At 35.7% G+C, this 18,390-nt stretch overlaps 1 pseudogene across 1 annotated transcript in view; it reads left to right on the top strand.

The window, feature by feature from the left end:
* The window catches only part of LOC308629389 (microtubule-associated protein 9-like), a 32,116-nt pseudogene extending 27,297 nt beyond the window's left edge, over positions 1-4,819 (top strand). Inside the window, exon 13 of the transcript XR_014017854.1 lies at positions 4,130-4,819. The product of XR_014017854.1 is annotated as a microtubule-associated protein 9-like (transcript). The remainder of the gene's footprint in view (positions 1-4,129) is intronic.
* Positions 4,820-18,390: the final 13,571 nt, after the last annotated feature.

The following is an 18,390-nucleotide window of genomic DNA, read 5'->3' as shown; positions in this document are numbered from 1 at the left end:
GTGACTAAGTCATAGTTAGGTACACAATGTTTTATTACAGTGGCTAGTCACTTTCTCATTCTAATCAGTCCTCTGGAAGACAAAAACTCACCAAAGACCTAAGACAAAATAACTTGCTTTGGTATACAATATATCCCTACAATACAGTGCTACCTAAAAAAATATCCATGTACAACATGTTACAGCTCTATTCCCCATCTTACCAATTTCTTATTGAAATTTGTTTGCAGGGAGAATGGAAAAATACCCCTATAAAGAAGAGCTAATTACTTCAATTTTCATGTAAAGTAACATCTCAAAATTTTGATGTAAAACCTAGTTTTGGGAGTGAGCAATTGATGGGTCACAGGTTTAGGTGAAAATTGTAGCCAAAGATCAGGTAAGATGCTTCTTCAAGCTGGTTCCCAGATTAATTCATAGTTACATTTAATAAGAAAATAAGCAAAAGATTCAGCCCCCAACAAACAGTAGACAGAAGGACTTTTTAAGAAACCTCTTTTAATTATTACTCAAGATAACATTGATTCATGTAAATTGATATTAAGGTTGATAATTATTTGCCTATTTCCTGCCCTGACTTTTTAGCACCTACCGGCAAACTCAAGGTTGCGTCCAGTTCCTCTTTCTCCCTATGTTAAATGGAATGGACAATGAGGTTTTTTCAGTCAGTTTCTGAGGACACTGTATGGTCATTGCTTTTCTCTCATCTAGCTAGAGGGCCTGCCTCTCTCTAAAGTAATAAGATGATTGACCGTGGTCCAATTACAGATTTTATTTTCTCAGTTAGGATTCTGAAATGAGGTTCTCTGTTTATTAGAAATAGCAAGGATGAAAACATTCTCATGATGAAGAGCAAAATGTTAAGACAAAAAGAAAATTTCACACCTCTCTTCAATCCTTTTGTTATATGTGAATAATTGTATGTTAAGGGAAACTTACATTACCATATTCTTCTTGTGACATTATCAATTCCATTTATGTACTGATGAAAGAAGCATAGACACCTAATAATTTACCAAAATACCACTCCTCCCGTGCCATTCAGCCTGCAGAGGCAGGGTTGTCCAAGTGTTCCATGACACCACTGCTCTTTGGAATACAAGGAAACCACTAAACTTTATAGTTTTAGCAGAAACTTGAAGAAACAGAGAGACAGTCCAAGCTGCAGGATGAAAGGCCAAATGCTATTAACATTTCAAGTATTCCTAGATCATTTTTTAGATTTCATATTAATCCTCAGATACTCAGTCATTTCTTGGAAGGGAGTATAGCAGGGAAATGAAATGGTTCTAAAATTCACCTGGTAAAATAAAAATGTGAGACGATGGAAGATAATATTTTCAAAATAATATGAAGCAGGACTGTACCAATCAAGCAATGAAATATGAACCTACCATTTCACTCTCCTGTGAATCTGCATTCTTCTACCCTCCTGGATTATTCCCATCAAGTCTCAGGGTAAGTAATCTTAATAAAAAATAAACTCTCTTAATTCTTCATTTCCCTGCAGCTATGATCCTCATCTTTTTTTTTCTTTTTTCTTTTTTTTTTTTTTTTTTTGCGGTACACAGGCCTCTCACTGTTGTGGCCTCTCCCATTGTGGAGCACAGGCTACGGACGCACAGGCTCAATGGCCATGGCTCACGGGCCCAGCTGCTCTGCGGCATGTGGGATCTTCCCGGACCGGGGCACAAACCCGTGTCCCCTGCATTGGCAGGCAGACTCTCAACCACTGCGCCACCAGGGAAACCCCTCATCTTTTTTAATAGCTGAACTTCTGGAAAGTTTGTTTACACTTCCTTAGTTCTTCATATCCTTTTCTTCCTCAGGAAACCCCCATCTTATCCCTTTTCTGAAACTAAACTTTGAGAGTTATGATTTTGCCAGAGCATCTAGCCTATGATTTGTATTCTTTTCTGCCCTGTTTCCTAGACCTCTGGGCATTCTGCACAGTCGATTTCCCCTTCCACTTGAGCTGCCTCCTCCTCTGCTGCCATGTTCCTCCCCGGTTTACCTCTCAGCATTCTGCCTTTCTTCTCCAAATCACCTGTTGACAACTCTTTTTTTTTTTTCCAAACCTGTGTTCTAAATGTTACCATGGCCTGCCAGGCCCCATCTGATCTTACACATATACCTTGTCATTCTCATCTGGGACCCCGCTACCATCTCCCGCCAGGCTTTATTCACACTGGCTCTCTGGCTTCCTCTCCCATCCCAAGTTTGCCTCACTTGTCAGAGTCCTCACACACACACTTCTGTCTGCATGGGGTGCCCTCCCCTCAGTGCACTTCACCAGTGGCTCCTCTTACCCATCACGTCTCAAAGTGACTTTCCCTGAATCCACTTTTCTTTGAAAGTAAGTACTTCCTTTCATTTTTTGTCAATCACAACAGCTTGTTTATATGTTTCACAGAATTTCACACAATTTGGAATTATCTGTTGTTTATGTACTTATTTATTAACCATCTATTTTGAAAGTTCCCTAAGGGACAGGAACAGTAACCTGTGTGTTTGTATTTTATAATCACTTCATGCATGGCTCCCTGTATACTGCTTGACCCAGAGTAATATCTCAGTGCTTAACATTGAATGAATGAACACAAATTATAGTATAGTACAAATAGAATAATAGCCTCAAAACCTGTTACCTGTAAGGATGTATTATATAATAAAGGAACACAAATTAATGGATACAAGGCAATAACAGTTGGGATTATTTGTGACATTTGGACATAAAATCATTTCAAACAATTACTTTACTGCAATACAAACTTCAAAAGATTTAAACATTAAATATAAAATGCCAAACAATAGAATACAGCATATTAATAATACAAAATTAGAAACCAGTATATTTGATGGCTGGAGGGTAATTTTCTACAACTTTGGAGAATAAATCATTATTGTCCAGCAAAGTCGAACATATTCATACCCTACAAACTGGCAATTTCACTCCTAGGCATATACTTGGAGAGAAAATCTTGGCTTATAAGCACAAGGAATCAAACAGGGATATTTACAGCCGCATTGTCTTTGTGTGGAAAAAACATTAGAACTTCATGTCTTCAACACAAAAATAGATTAGTAAACTGTGATATGTTGATATACTGGAATTCTGTGCATCAATGAACTAGAGCTACAGCTCCATATAGATGGATCTTAGAAATATGGTCATAAATAAAAGACAGATGCAAAAGATTATATAGCATGGTACCTTTTAGCATAAACTCAAAAACCCTGCAAAACAAAATTATTTGTTGTTTGGCGATGAATACATGTGTGTGATACAGGTATTAAGGGATGCACTGCAGCTATAAGCACTAAATTCAGTAATGGTTATCTCTGGATGGTGGAGAAAAAACAGGTATGGTGAGGGAGTGGGTACAAGTGCTGCACAAGTATTGGTCATGTTTTATTTCAAAAGGCAGGTAGTGGGTATGCAGATTTTGACTATATTACTCTTTAAACAGTTTAGTTGTCTATGGTTGAAATATTAATATTTTGGTAAAAAAATAATGACTAAAACATGTAGATAAAATGCTGCAAGGATAATATTTATCATATGAAAATATGTAAATTGCTAAAAATTACAAGCACCAATACCCATACAGTTAGAAGAGTCAAATAAGAGAGCAAAAATTTCACAAAAGCACTAAAGAAATGAAAATGTGCTCAAGCTCAATAACAAGCAAAGAAACATGAACCTCAATATTCCAATATTTTTAAACAATGTGAAGTATCCTCTGCTGCCATCACGTACTCAACCTCTGCACCCAGTAAATTTATTTCTGAGACTCTGTTCTCAGAAAGTCATCACTAACTTCTAATAATTATTCTCTTTGAATTATGGGATTACCAGTCTTTTTTTTTCCTATTTTACATAATTCTTTTTAATATTATCACTTTTAATATTTAAAAAATTAAGTGGTTCATTAATGCCTATTGATAGTATACTCATAAATTAGCAATATTCCCTAGTTGCTATTACTTTATAACCAATTAAGCTAGCAAATGACATTTAAATACCTTATAATGATTATTTTGTTCTTCAGCAAGCAACTTGATATGAAAATAATGGTCATATTTGTATATAAATTTATATATAAATAGTTTTCTATTTTCTCTTTAGGAAAAAAAAAAAGAAAAGAAGGAAAGAATTGAACGAAAACAAAAGAAACATCATACCTTTCTTGAAAATGAGGCACTTCCTCCATGGAGCCCTCCAAGCAGAACTGTGTTCTCAAAAGTGTCTTGATAATTCTTACTCTTGCATTATTTAGTTATTTATCAATTCATCAATTTTAGCCAATCTAAATTTAAAACTATTAATTCAATTATTTATAGTTAGAAGAGTCTATTTTAATTAAATGCCAGTCACTTCTGCTGACAATGAAAAAGATGCTTTAGAGTTTAATCAGTGAAAGCATTGAAAGCATTTTAGAACTGTAGATAAACTACTTCAAATGAAGAGCTAATAATCAGATTGCTTTTACCATTGAAATACATAACCCTTTATCATGTTCTGATAATTCTTATAGTCTGATGATCCATGATCACTTTCCCTAACCTGTTCATGTTATTAGTATGTTTATTCTCCAATATAAAAAGAAAACCATCTAGGTACCATAATCATAGAAATAATTGATTTTGCGAATGATTGCACATCTAGATTCGGGTTTTAAAATGAATGGTCACTGGGGAGTATGCATATATTATTTCTTCTAAAACGAATCTTTAGTTCAAAGTAGTTGCATTTGCACTGTGCAAGTTAGAATTTTGGTCAACTGAAGCAGTAGTTCAGTAGAATCATCCAATCACTGAGGCATTTTATTTAAGAATGTTGCCATATATATATATATATATATTTGTGGTACGCAGGCCTCTCACTGTTGTGGCCTCTTCCATTGCAGAGCACAGGCTCCGGATGTGCAGGCTCAGTGGCCATGGCTCATGGTCCTAGCCGCTCCACAGCATGTGGGATCTTCCCGGACCGGGGCACGAACCCGTGCCCCTTGCATTGGCAGGCGGACTCTCAACCACTGCACCACCAGGGAAGCCCTGACATATGTTTTAATATGAGTATTCTTTATCCGTTCCTGCTTAAGTGAAAATCATAGGCGCTTTATAATGAGCAGACCTCTGAAATGTGTCTTTCTAAATTCTATCTCACTTTACTATTTCATTGATATCAAAAGATGTCCATTTCATGGTAATTATATACATTACTTATGGAAATTCCACAAGAGTCCAAGGTCATTATCGCTGTTTTTATTTTCCAGACTAAAGCCATAAAGATGATAATGGCAATTTTTGTCCTCTTAGCTAATCCAGAGTCATCTACCTTATATTTAGAAGACAGCTGTATGGGAAGGTAATTTGTAGAAAATGTCCAAAGAATCTATTTTTTTATTTTATCTCTGCATATCCTTATTAATCGGACTCATACTTGAACTGGTCAACTAGTTTATCACAGACCAAATATATGCCCTCAGAGTTGAAATGCTACTGCAGCCAATGATGCAATGCAATGATAGATGAGAAAAAAGTTACTATTTATGAAGTACCTGTTGTATCCTCTCTACTAGATCTTTACAAGTATTAGTTTTTGTCTTTACAACAACTATTCAGAGTACATGTTATTAGCTTCATTTTGCAGATAAAAATACTGATACTCAGAGAAATCAAATAACTTACCACACATTTAGCATGTGAGTGAGCTGGGATTAGAGCTAATGAAGTCTCTCTACCTCTAGAATTCAGATGCTCATGTTCATGCTCTCATGTGACCTCAGAGAATTGTAAATTCTGTCAAGACCTCTGTATTATATCAACCTTAAAAACACATTTTACTTCTCAGATCCTAAAATCATGTATTGTTATCCATAGATTATCTTTCCTTTAAGAAATAGCTGTTTGTTATTAGAGACAGTTAACCTCATTAGATCTTCAAATGAAAAAAAGAATTCATAGTATTTAAGGAGCTAGTCAAATGCCCGTGTCTAGTATTAGAATGTCAGAGCACCCAGCGAGTTATGGAACTTAGGCTTTCAGACAGTTACTTGGGAGGTTTCACACTCTGAGGATTAGCCTTCTTGCTGCAGTGGATGTGCAAGGTAAGAAAGGTGTCGTGGATCACTTTGTAAGATCACATCAGTGCTACAGATAAATTTAAAATTTCATAACTAAAACTGAAAGCCTTTTTATACTACTGGAACTAGGAGAATCTGTCATGAAATTGAACTAATTACCAGCAGTATCAGTATGGGATTTAGGGCCTCCCTTATTTCATTTGTGTGTCCCCCACAGTACCAAACAGAAAAGAGTAAGTATTTATTGTATTGAATTCTATTCATAGCTTAAAAGATATTTGCAAATTCCAGGGAAGTAAAAGGAAAAATAGAAAAATGTACAGCTACTTTTATGAATGTGAGATCACATTAAATATTGACAAGCATTCTGAACATTTCTTCTAATTTATCATGCATAGTGGATTAACTATTATCACCTCTGAGTTGTGAGAATTGAAGTTAGTTAATTAATATAAAGAATATGGCACATAAGAAAAGGCTTAATAAATGTTCATTGTTTGCACTTACTTCCTAGCTTGAGCCGTTTGTTTCCCCACCTCATGTTTGTGAGAAGGTTAACATGGATGAGGCTGATGATGATGAGTTAACATTTCACTTGGTTGTCATATAAGAAGAAATCTCTGCTTTCCTCGCCAGTCTAGGTTGTAGCACTCAAATATAGAGGTGACCTGTGTTTGGGACCTTCTAAAAAGAAATCTAAATACTAATTCCTTAGCATTGCTTGTGAGGTCAATGAAAAGGGAAATTGAGGTGTTTGCAAAGACCCAACAAGTCATTTCCCTCAAATGGGATTTTCATCTTACTACGCTAAATAATATATTATTTCCTGTTTACAGCAAGCTGTGCTGATTGAATTGTCTAGTTGAGTGAAATCACCTCTTTGCTTATAGCAGAAATAAAGCTGAGTTCTCGGAGCTGGATGAAAATACAGTGCTATTTACTTTCTGAGATCCAAAGGGGAGAATCAAGCCAGATAATATTCTCCTGAATATATTTGTCTACTTAAATTGTATGCTTTCCCCATATTTCCTTAGAAATTATCAGATATCAATATCATTAACTTTCATTAAGTTTTTGTTATAGTATGAGGGATTGTTAATTCAAATTAAAGACACTAAAAACCTATAGATTTTTAGATTAAACTTCTAGTTGTGTAAACTGTATTGAGCACTTGAAGAATGCTGACACTTAAAGTAAATAGGAATTTAATGAATATTTTAAAAGATTACTGAAAATAATTCCCCTAGAAATTTAAATAATAATACTAAAAAATAAAATTTTATTCAGAAATGAAGTTTCATAATAACCAAGAAAATCAGTGACATAAGTAAAAAGAAACAATATGGCATTTTAGATCTGTAGGAGGTTAAATTTTTCTTAATGTAAGAAAATAAGAACTGTTCAGGCATAACAATATTCCAGTGGTTTGTACTGTACCACATTTTGAAAATGTTAGTAGTTCATTTATTTTTTATATAGCATTGAAACTGATATTTTTGATGTTGCCAAAACAGTACCTGATAGTATTTAGCTGTCCAAAGGTATATGTACCTTAGAGTGATATAACTATGAATCTGAAAGGAATTTTAACAAGCCTGGTCCAGACTTATTTCTAAATTGAAGAAACTGATTTCCAAAGCCTCTGACTTGCTCAAGATCACACAAATGACCATAAGAATTCTAGAGTGACAACTCAGGTATCAGGTTTCCCAGCTGTAGACTGTCCACCATTCCACAATTTTGATAATCTGATAAAATTTTTGCTCTAACTCTTGTAACTGTGGTCGTTATTAATGTCATTAATTTTTATCCTCTCAGATGTGCCCTTGCTCTTTCACAGCCTTCTCCATAACTATCCACCAGATCAGAGCTGTTTGTGCACCTACACTGTCACTGAAAATGTGGGGAAATACTGACATTTTTAAAATCCTGAATCATGGACTAAGTAGAGAAAAAGTATTTTACAAAATAGGAGAAATTGACGTTTGTCAAAATAGCTCCCAAGAATAAACTAATACAGAAAACACATTTGCCTGATTTAATTTTGACTCTGTTTTCAATAGTGCTCTATTAAAAAGTATTTAAACCCATATGCCTCCATTCTACACAAAGCAAAGATACTATCAATTATCCTGCTTCCTAGGTACATTGGCTGACAGAAATAATGAATACTATGTAACATTTAACTGAAGACTTCTCTGAATTCTTTTTACTTTAAAATTTCATGTCATTTGGTTATTTTGAAACATGTGTTACATACGGTTGTATAATGTTAACTTGTGTCAAATAAATTCTTGGTATTGGATTTAAGATGTTTTAAGAATTATTTTAGGAGATGTGTTTAATGTCTGCTTTTTAGTAGCATATTTTCATGGAATGTTTAATTAAAGTGAACCATACAAGATTTATTTTATTGGGTGATATTATTTATTGACTGTGCCCAAATGTATTTCATAATGATAGAAGATATGGTGTGAGTTTTATTTGTGGGCTAAAGGTGAAATAATCATATTTTGTTGATATATCTTTTATTAAAAATCACTGAAAATTTGGATATAAAACTTTTTTACTTAAAACACTACACAAATTACAAAGGTACTGTAAGTATATAATTCTTAATAACTAGAAAATGCAAATAGCAAAAATTACCCACATTGTCTTTTCCCAAAGACAATCATAGTTAATATTTTGTTTTCTTCCAGTTTTTATTTTCTAGTTCATTTTCCTCCATACATTAAATTAAGCTGAGAGTCAATAATGTAGAGATACAGTTCCCTCTCCTTTCCCCTCTCTCTATTTTTCTCTGTGTCTCTCTATTGCTCTACCATGCTGCTGTATGTCTGTATACATATGTGTGTAAAGGTATGTGTGTATATTATATAAAATACAACACATGCACATACATGCATATATTCAAACATACATATTTTTGTTCTTTAAAAGTGAGATCAAATTACATATTTGGTAACCAGATTTTTTCCACTCAACAGTACATAATGAACATATTTCCACATTATTACACCTTTCAAATAATCTTTGATGCAACTACAATTTATTTAACCTATTTTTGAGCAATTTGTTTCCTTAAGAATGTTGACTATAATAAGTAATAATACAGTCAACATTCTTGTAGTCAATAGCCTTGTTATTAGTGATGGTAAACCTCATTAAATTTGTGAAATGAAAAAATAATTCAGAATATTTAAGGAGTTAGTCAAATGCCTGTATCTAGTATTAAAATGTCAAAACATCCAGTGGGTTATGTAACTTAGGCTTTTGAGACAGTCACTCAGGAGGTTTCACACTCTGAGGATTAGCCTTCTTGCTGCAGTGCATATACAAATTGAGAAAAGTGTCATGGATCGCTTTGTAAGATCACATCAGTGCTACAGATAAATAAATTTCATAAGTAAAGCTAGGAACAGATTCATACTGTCAGGACTATAAGACATGGAATGGGAGTTTAATGGGTACAGAATTTCAGTTTTGCAAGATACAAATATTTCTGGAGATTGTCTGCACAACCATGCGAATATCCTCAAAATTACATAACTGTACACTTAAAAACTGATTTCATTATGTTGGGAAAGCTTATGTATATTCTAATATTTATAGTTAAATAGATTGAGCCCTACCAAGAAAACTGTTTTCATTTTCCTTGGTGTATTTTTTTTTTTTTTTGCAATATGTGGGCCTCTCACCGCTGTGGCCCCTCCCACTGTGGAGCACAGGTTCCGGATGCACAGGCCCAGCCGCTCCATGGCACGTGGGATCCTCCCAGACCGGGGCACGAACCCGTGTCCCCTGCATTGGCAGGCAGACTCTCAACAACTGTGCCACCAGGGAAGCCCTTGGTGTACTTCTTTTAAGCAAAAACAATGAAAAAGAAAAAAAGAAAGAAAGGGAGGAAGGAAGGGGAAGAAAGGAAAGAGAAAGAAAGAAAGGAAAGAGAGAGAGAGAGAGAGAAAGAAAAGAAAGGAAGAAAGAAAGAAAAAGAAAAGGAAAGAGGGGAGCCAGACTAGAGCTCACTGGCTCATTCAGTCTAAAGCAGTGGTCCCCAACCTTTTTTTTTTTTTTTTTAGGTACGTGGGCCTCTCACTGTTGTGGTCTCTCCCATTGTGGAGCACAGGCTCCAGACGTGCAGGCTCAGTGGCCATGGCTCACGGGCCCAGGCACTCCGCGGCATGTGGGATCTTCCCGGACCGGGGCATGAACCTGCGTCCCCTGCATTGGCAGGCGGACTCTCAACAACTGCGCCACCACAGAAGCCCCAGAGGGTTGTCTTTGTCTTCTTTATGGTTTCCTTTGTTGTGCAAAAGCTTTAAGTTTACTTAAGTCCCATTTGTTTATTTATGTTTTTATTTCTGTTACTCAAGGAGGTGGGTTAAACAAGATCTTGCTGTGGTTTATGTCAAAGAGTGTTTTTCCTAAGTTTTACTCTAACAGTTTTATAGTGTCTGGTCTTATATTTAATCCATTTGGAGTTTATTTTTGTGTATGTTGTTGGGCAGTGTTCTAATTTCATTCTTTTACATGTAGCTATCCAATTTTCTCAGCACCACTTATTGAAGAGGCTCTTTTCTCCCTTGTATGTTCTTGCCTCCTTTGTCATAAATTAGATGCCTATATGTGCATGGGGTTATCTCGGGGCATTCTACCCTGTACCACTCATCTATATTTCTGTTTTTGTACCAGTACCATACTGTCTTGATTACTCTAGCTTTGTGCTATTGTTTGAAGTCAGGGAGCCTGATTCCTCCAACTCAGTTTTTATTTCTCAAGATTGCTTTGGCTATTCAGGGTCCTTTGTTTTTCCATACGAATTGTAAGATTTTTTGTTCTAATTCTGTGAAGAATGCTATTGGTAATTTGATAGGGATTGCATTGAACGTGTAGATTGCTTTGGGTAGTATAGTCATTTTCACAATATTGATTCTTCCAATCCAAGACCATAGTTCATTTCTCCATCTGTTTATGTCATCTTTGATTTCTTTCAAAAGTGTTTTATAGTTTTCTGAGTATAAGTCTTTCACCTCCTTAGGCAGCTTTATTCCTAGTATTTTATTCTTTTTGTTGCAATGGTAAATGTGAGTGTTTCCTTAATTTCTCTTCCTGATTTTACATTGTTGGTATATAGGAATGCCAGAGATTTCTGTGCAATAATTTTGTATCCTGGAACCTTACTAAATTCATTGATTAGTTCTAGTAGTATTTTGGTGGCATCTTTAGGATTTTCTATGTATAGCATCATGTTGTCAGCAAACAGTGAGAGTTTTACTTCTTATTTTCCAATTTCTATTCCTTTTATTTATTCATTTTTTCTTCTCTGATTGCTGTGGCTAGGACTTCCAAAACTATGTTGAATAAGAGTGGTATGATGCTTGCTGTCAGTTTGTCATATATGGCCTTTATTATGTTGAGGTAAGTTCCCTCTATGCCTATTTTCTGGAGACTTTTTATCATAACTTGGTGTTGAATTTTGTCAAAATCTATTTCTGCATCTATTGAGATGATCATATGGTTTTTATTCCTTAATTTGTTAATGTGGTGTATCACATTGATTGATTTGTGTATATTGAGGAATCCTTGCATCACTGGGATAGATCCCACTCGATCCTGGTGTGTGATCCTTTTAATGTGCTGTTTGATTCTGTTTGCTAGTATTTTGTTCAGGATTTTTGTATCTATGTTCATCAGTGATATTAGCCTGTAACTTTTTTTGTGTGTGATATCTTTTTCTGGTTTTGGTATCAGGGTGATGGTGGCTTCATAAAATGAATTTGGGAGTGTTTCTCTCTGCAATTTTTTGGAAGAGTTTGAGAAGAAGCAGTGTAAGCTCTTCTCTAAATGTTTGATAGAATTCACCTGTGAAGCCATCTGGTCCTTGAATTTTCTTTGTTGGAAGATTTTTAATTACCATTTCTATTACATTACTTGTGATAGGTTTGTTTAGATTTTCTAATTCTTCCTGGTTCAGTCTTGGAAAATTGTACCTTTCCAAGAATTTGTCCATTTCTTCGTGGTTGTCTATTTTATTGGCATATAGTTGTTTTTAGTAGTCTCTTATAATCCTTTGAATTCCTGAAGTGTCAGTTGTAATTTCTCCTTTTTCTTTTCTAATTTTATTGATTTGCATCCTCTCACTTGTTTTCTTCATGAGTCTGGTTAAGGGTTTATCAATTTTGTTTATCTTCTCAAAGAACCAGCTTTTAGTTTTATTGATCTTTGCTATTGTTTTCTTCATTTCTTTTTCATTTATTTCTGCTCTTATGTTTATGATTTCTTTCCTTCTAATGACTTTGGGTTTTCTTTGTTCTTCTTTCTCTAGCTGTTTTTTTTTTTTTTTTTGCGGTAGGCGGGCCTCTCACTGTTGTGGCCTCTCCCCTTGCGGAGCACAGGCTCCGGACGCACAGGCTCAGCAGCCATGGCTCACGGGCCCAGCCGCTCTGCGGCATGTGGGATCTTCCCAGACCGGGGCACGAACCCGTGTCCCCTGCATCGGCAGGCGGACTCTCAACCACTGCGCCACCAGGGAAGCCCCTCTCTAGCTGTTTTAAGTGTAGGGTTAGATTGTTTATTTGAGATTTTTCTTGTTTCTTCAGGTGTGATTGAATTGGTATAAACTTGCCTCTTAGAACTGCTTTTGCTGTATCCCATAGGTTTTGGGTTGTCCGTTTTCATTGTTATTTGTCTCTAGGTATTTTTAATTTCTTCTTTGATTTCTTCAGTGATCTCTTGGTTATTTAGTAGTACAGCATTTAGTCTCCATGTATTTGTGTTTTTAACTGTTTTTTTTCCTGTAATTGATTTCCAATCTCATAACGTTGCTGTCAGAAAAGATGCTTGATATGATTTCAATTTTCTTAAATTTTCTGAGGCTAGATTTGTGACCCAAGATGTGATCTATCCTGGATAATGTTCTTGTGCATTTGAGAAGTGTAATCTTCTGTTTTTGGAAGGAATGTCATATAAATATCAATGAAATCTATCTGCTCTATTGTGTCATTTAAAGTTTATGTTTCCTTATTAATTTGATGATCTGTCCATTGGTGTAAGTGAGGTGTTAAAGTCCCCCACTATTACTGTGTTACTGTCGATTTCCTCTTTTATAGCTGTTGGCATTTGCCTTGTGTATTGAGGTGTCCAATATTGGGTGCATGTATCTTTATAATAGTCATATCTTCTTGGATTGATCCCTTGATCATTATGTAGTGTCCTTCCTTGTCTCTTGTAACACTATTTTAAAGTCTATTTTATCTGATATGAGTACTGCTACTCCAGCTTTCTTGATTTCCATTTGCATGGAATATCTATTTCCATCTCCTCACTTTCAGTCTGTATGTGTCTGTCCCTAGGTCTGAAGTGGGTCTCTTGTAGACAACATATATATGGGTTTTGTTTTTGCATCCATTCAGCAAACCTGTGTCTTTTGGTTGGAGCATTTAATCCATTCATATTTAAGGTAATTATCAATATGTATGTTCTTATTACCATTTTCTTAATTGTTTTGAGTTTGGTTTTGCACATCCTTTTCTTCTATTGTGTTTCCCACTTAGAGAAGTTCCTTTAGAATTTGTTGTAGAGCTGGTTTGGTGGTGCTGAATCCTCTTAGCTTTTGCTTATCTGTAAAACTTTTGATTTCTCTGTCAAATCTGAATGAGATCCTTGCCAGGTAGAGTAATCTCGATTGTAGGTTCTTCCATTTCATCACTTTAAATATATCGTGCCACTCCCTTCTGGTTTGTAGAGTTTCTGCCAAGAAATCAGCTGTTCATCTTATGGGAGTTCCCTTGTAAGTTACTTGTTATTTCCCCCTTGTTGCTTTTAATACTTTTTTTGTCTTTATTTTTTGTCAGTTTTATTACTATGTGTCTTGGTATGTTTCTCCTTGGGTTTATCTTTCCTGGGACTCTCTGTGATTCCTGGACTTACATGGCTATTTCCTTTCCCATGTTAGGGAAGTTTTTGACTATAATCTCTTCAAATATTTTCTTGGGTCCTTTCTCTCTCTCTTCTCCTTCTGAGACCCATATAATGTGAATGTTGATGAGTTTGATGTTGTCCCAGAAGTCTCTTAGGCTGTCCTTCATTTCTTTTCATTCTTTTTACTTTATTCTGTCCCATGACCATGAATTCCACCATTCTCTCTTCCAGGTCACTTATCCGTTCTTCTGCCTCAGTTATTCTGCTATTGATTCCTCCTAGTGTATTTTTATTTCAGTTATTGTATTGTTCATCTCTGTTTGTTTGTTCTTTAAGTCTTCCAGTTGTTTTTTCTTTAATTCTTCTAGGTCTTTGTTAACCATTTCTTGCATCTTCTTTATCTTTGCCTCCATTCTTTTCCTGAGGTTCTGGATCATCTTCACTATCAGTGTTCAGAATTCTTTCTGTGGAAGGTTGCCTATGTCCACTTTGTTTAGTTGTTTTTCTGGGGTTTTATCTTGTTCCTTCATCTGGTACATAGTCTTCTGCCTTTTCATTTTGTCTATCTTTCTGTGAATGTGGTTTTCATTCCACAGGCTGCAGGATTGTAGTTCTTCTTGCTTCTACTGTCTGCCCTCTGGTGGATGAGGCTATCTAAGAGGCTTGTGCAAGCTTCCTGATGGGAGGGACTTGTGGTAGGTAGAGCTGGGTGTTGCTCTGGTGAGCAGAGCTCGAACTTTAATCCCCTTGTCTGCTAATAGGTGGGACTGAGTTCCCTCCCTGTTGGTTGTTTGGTCTGTGGCAACCCAGCACTGGAGGCTACAGCCTCTTTGGTGGAGCTAATGGCAGACTCTGGGAGGGCTCATGCCAAGGAGTACTTCCCAGAACTTCTGCTGTCAGTGTCCTTGTCCCCACAGTGAGCCATAGCCACCCACTGCCTCTGAAGGAGACCCTTCAACACTAGCAGGTAGGTCAGTTTCAGTCTCCTATGGGGTCACTTCTCCTTCCCTCAGGTCCTGATGCTCACACTACTTTGTGTGTGTTCTCCCAGAGTGGAGTCTCTGTTTCCCCCAGTCCTGTTGAAGTCCTGCAATCAAATCCCGCTAGTCTTCAAAGTCTGATTCTCTGGGAATTCCTCCTCTCATTGCCAGACCCCCAGGTTTGGAAGCCTGACTTGGGGCTCAGAACCTTCATTCCAGTAGGTGGACTTCTGTGGTATAATTGTTCTCCAGTTTGTGAGTCAGCCAACCAGCAGTTATGGGATTTGATTTTATTGTGACTGCACTCCTCCTACCATCTCATTGTGGCTGTTCCTTTGTCTTTGGATGTGGGTTATCATTTTTGGTGGGTTCCAGTGCCTTCCTGTCAATGATTGTTCAGCAGTTAGTTGTTCAGCAGTTAGTTCCAGTGCTCTTGCAGAGGGAGTGATCACACGTCCTTCTACTCTGCCATCTTAAACCAATCTCTAGTCAGCTGTTTCTTATGGACAGAAGTCCATGAGCTGCTAGAGGAGTTTCTTTCTTCTGTGTCCAAGAAGCACAACTATGGTAGGACCAATGGAAATGTGATGTGCCTGGAGGCCAGGTGGAGTCTCCCAGAGGGCACAGTTCTGTCTTCAAGTATATGCTGCATTTTATAGTTTGCGTGTCTTTTCAGTAGCATCCAAGCTAACTGCAGGGTGAAAGCTCTGACCATTCTCATCATGCAGGTGCTGTTCTGCAAAACAGAGTTCCATGATTATTTTGATATACTGTATTTGACATGAAAATAGTCAGTATGATTTGAACTCCATTTGCTTTATCACAAGAAATTTTAACATTATAATTATTCATGAAAAACAAGAAGTCTATTTGGTTCTTTAGATATAATTCCAATTGTATGGTTTTGATTTATACAATCAAATTGTTAAAAATAGCAATTACCAATATGTAAGTTACAAAATATCTTTCAAAACTTTATTAGCTATTATCTTAACAGTATGTCCTGTCTACAGGGATGACAAAGAGTTGGATGAGATTGTCTTTAAATGGCCTGATCAAGATTACATATGGAAATCTAAACTATAAAACCCAATTTGAAGAAGTCACATACAATAAGCAAATTCAATTTGTCCTTTCAAATTTTTAAATATTTTATTTTGAAAATTTTATACAGTTTTATTATTTAATTTATTTTCTAACAATTTATGGTTTTTTTTAACTTTTATATAAGGAAAATACTATTAACTTTGTTAACTAAGCCTGATGCAGTCAGTAATAACATTGTTTTCTCTGATGCCATTGAAACATCTTCAAAGCACAACTCTACCCTTTCTTCATTCTTGGATATCTCTTGTTTCAGAAATACATAATCAAAATTGTGACTCTTCCAGAACAAAGAATATCTGTTCAGATTGACTCATTTTCTCCATGCTAGTTATAGAGATGAATGACAAAAATTTCAATGATGTCTTCTTTTGTTGAAAGAAAATGGAGATGCTGAATCATCCTGGGTAGTAGACAAACATAATAAAAAATTGCAGAGAGAAAAATAATAGCATTCTCTGAGTTACAGGAATGGTTTTGGCACTATTAATGAACTATATAATGTGGAAGCCTAGTAAATGGACTGGATGTGCCAAGTGCTGGTCTATGTACTCAGTAAGCCTGAACAGATAAAGCAAAATTTCTGCCCTCATGTAGTGTATATTCCAGTAGGGAAGAGAAACACTAAATGAACAAGTATGTATATAATGTAATGTTCATCAGTTCGAAGTACAATAACCTCCAAACAGGGTAAAGGGATAGAATAATAAAGGCTATATGTACAATTATCAGAGGTTTGTCTGATGAGAAGAGGTCTGAACAAAAAGCTAAAGGGAGTGAATAAGAAACCATATGAGTACCTGGAGGAACAGCATTTGGACTTACAAGACATCACTAAGTGTAAAACAGACTGGTTTTATACTAAGTATTATATTATAAAATTGGAGAATTAATAGCCATGACCTCACAAGATCTTATGATACAGAAAGTTTCCTTAGACAGTTGGGGGAACAATAGACTTTAGGAGGAAAGAGTGAAGAATTGGAAGCTATTGCAACTTTTTAGGAGAAAGATGATAGTGGTTGAAAGAGCTGCCACATCATCAAATTGCAGGTGTGTTTTGAGAGAGTAGCTGCAGGATTTACTGATGAGTTCAAAGAGTGTATTCTAATAATGGAAGAATCAAAGATGGGCAGAGTAACTGAGTGAATGATGGTGCCATTTATTAAAATAGGAACACCGGGAAACCAAGTTTCAGAGGGAAATGAAGAGTTCTTTACTGTAAATGTTAATTTCAAAAGGAAATACCTTTGTAGGTAATTTGTATATTCAAATCAAAAAAGAAAAGCTCCAGCAATGTAAATCTGGGCATTACCAGGATACAGGTGATATGGTATTAAAACATGGGATTAGGTGGGGTCACCTAGAAAGACATTATAATAGAGAAGAAAAGGGGGTCCTGGACTAAACTCTAGGGCAACCCAACATTTAGAGGTCAGAAAGAAGAAAAGGCACAGCACAAGAGACTGGAAGAGATGTGCCAGTGTGGTAAAGAGGAAATCCAGGAGAGATGGCTTCCTTGGAAATCAATGGAATCAATGTTTCAAGAAGGAGAATTGATGCACAGCGTCAAATCTTTTTGAAAGATCAAGTGATTAGGAGACTGACAATTGACTTATTTTGTAAAATGGGAGTCAGTGTGACCTAAAAATAAAATTTCAACAGAGTAATGGGGATGAAGACCTGATTAGAATGTTTCTAAGAAAAAGAGGGAAGAAAGAGAATTGGACAAGTATAAACCACTCTTCCAATAGCCTTTGCTATAGCCAGGAATAGAGCAATGGAGGGGTGCCATAGCTTAAGGGGATGTAAGGTCAAGACTGGGTTTATTTGTTTTTAAGAAAGAGAATTTATAGCTTATTTGCAATAATTAGTTAACAAAATTAGAAAAGAATTATGCCTTGTGTGTTTTACAGGCAGGACATATTGCAGAAATCAATTAATTTAGATGAAAATGATCTATGCCATTCTGACAATAATGTTTGATTTCTCCCCCTTAAGCATAATCTAATAATGAAAATATCTTAAGTAATGAAATTAAAATACAATGCTTATACATCATAAAAATGATTTGATGCCTGTCAAGGTTCTTTCACATCAATGTTACAAATTTCTACCCTTGTATTTTATATTAACCAGCCCTAAAATTTGGCAATAATGAATGTTTATCTGGACTATTTACAGACAAAAATACAGGTTTTTGATAAAATTCCCTAAGCAACAAACACGTTTATTTGGAAATTCATTTAAATAATTATAATTGACTATATATTAATATGTAATTATTTAACATG

This window comes from Mesoplodon bidens, assembly GCF_964165515.1.
Source record: "Mesoplodon bidens genome assembly, chromosome: 1".
In the NCBI taxonomy this organism is placed as follows: Eukaryota; Metazoa; Chordata; class Mammalia; order Artiodactyla; family Ziphiidae; genus Mesoplodon; species Mesoplodon bidens.
This window is presented reverse-complemented; position numbering and strand designations above follow the sequence as displayed.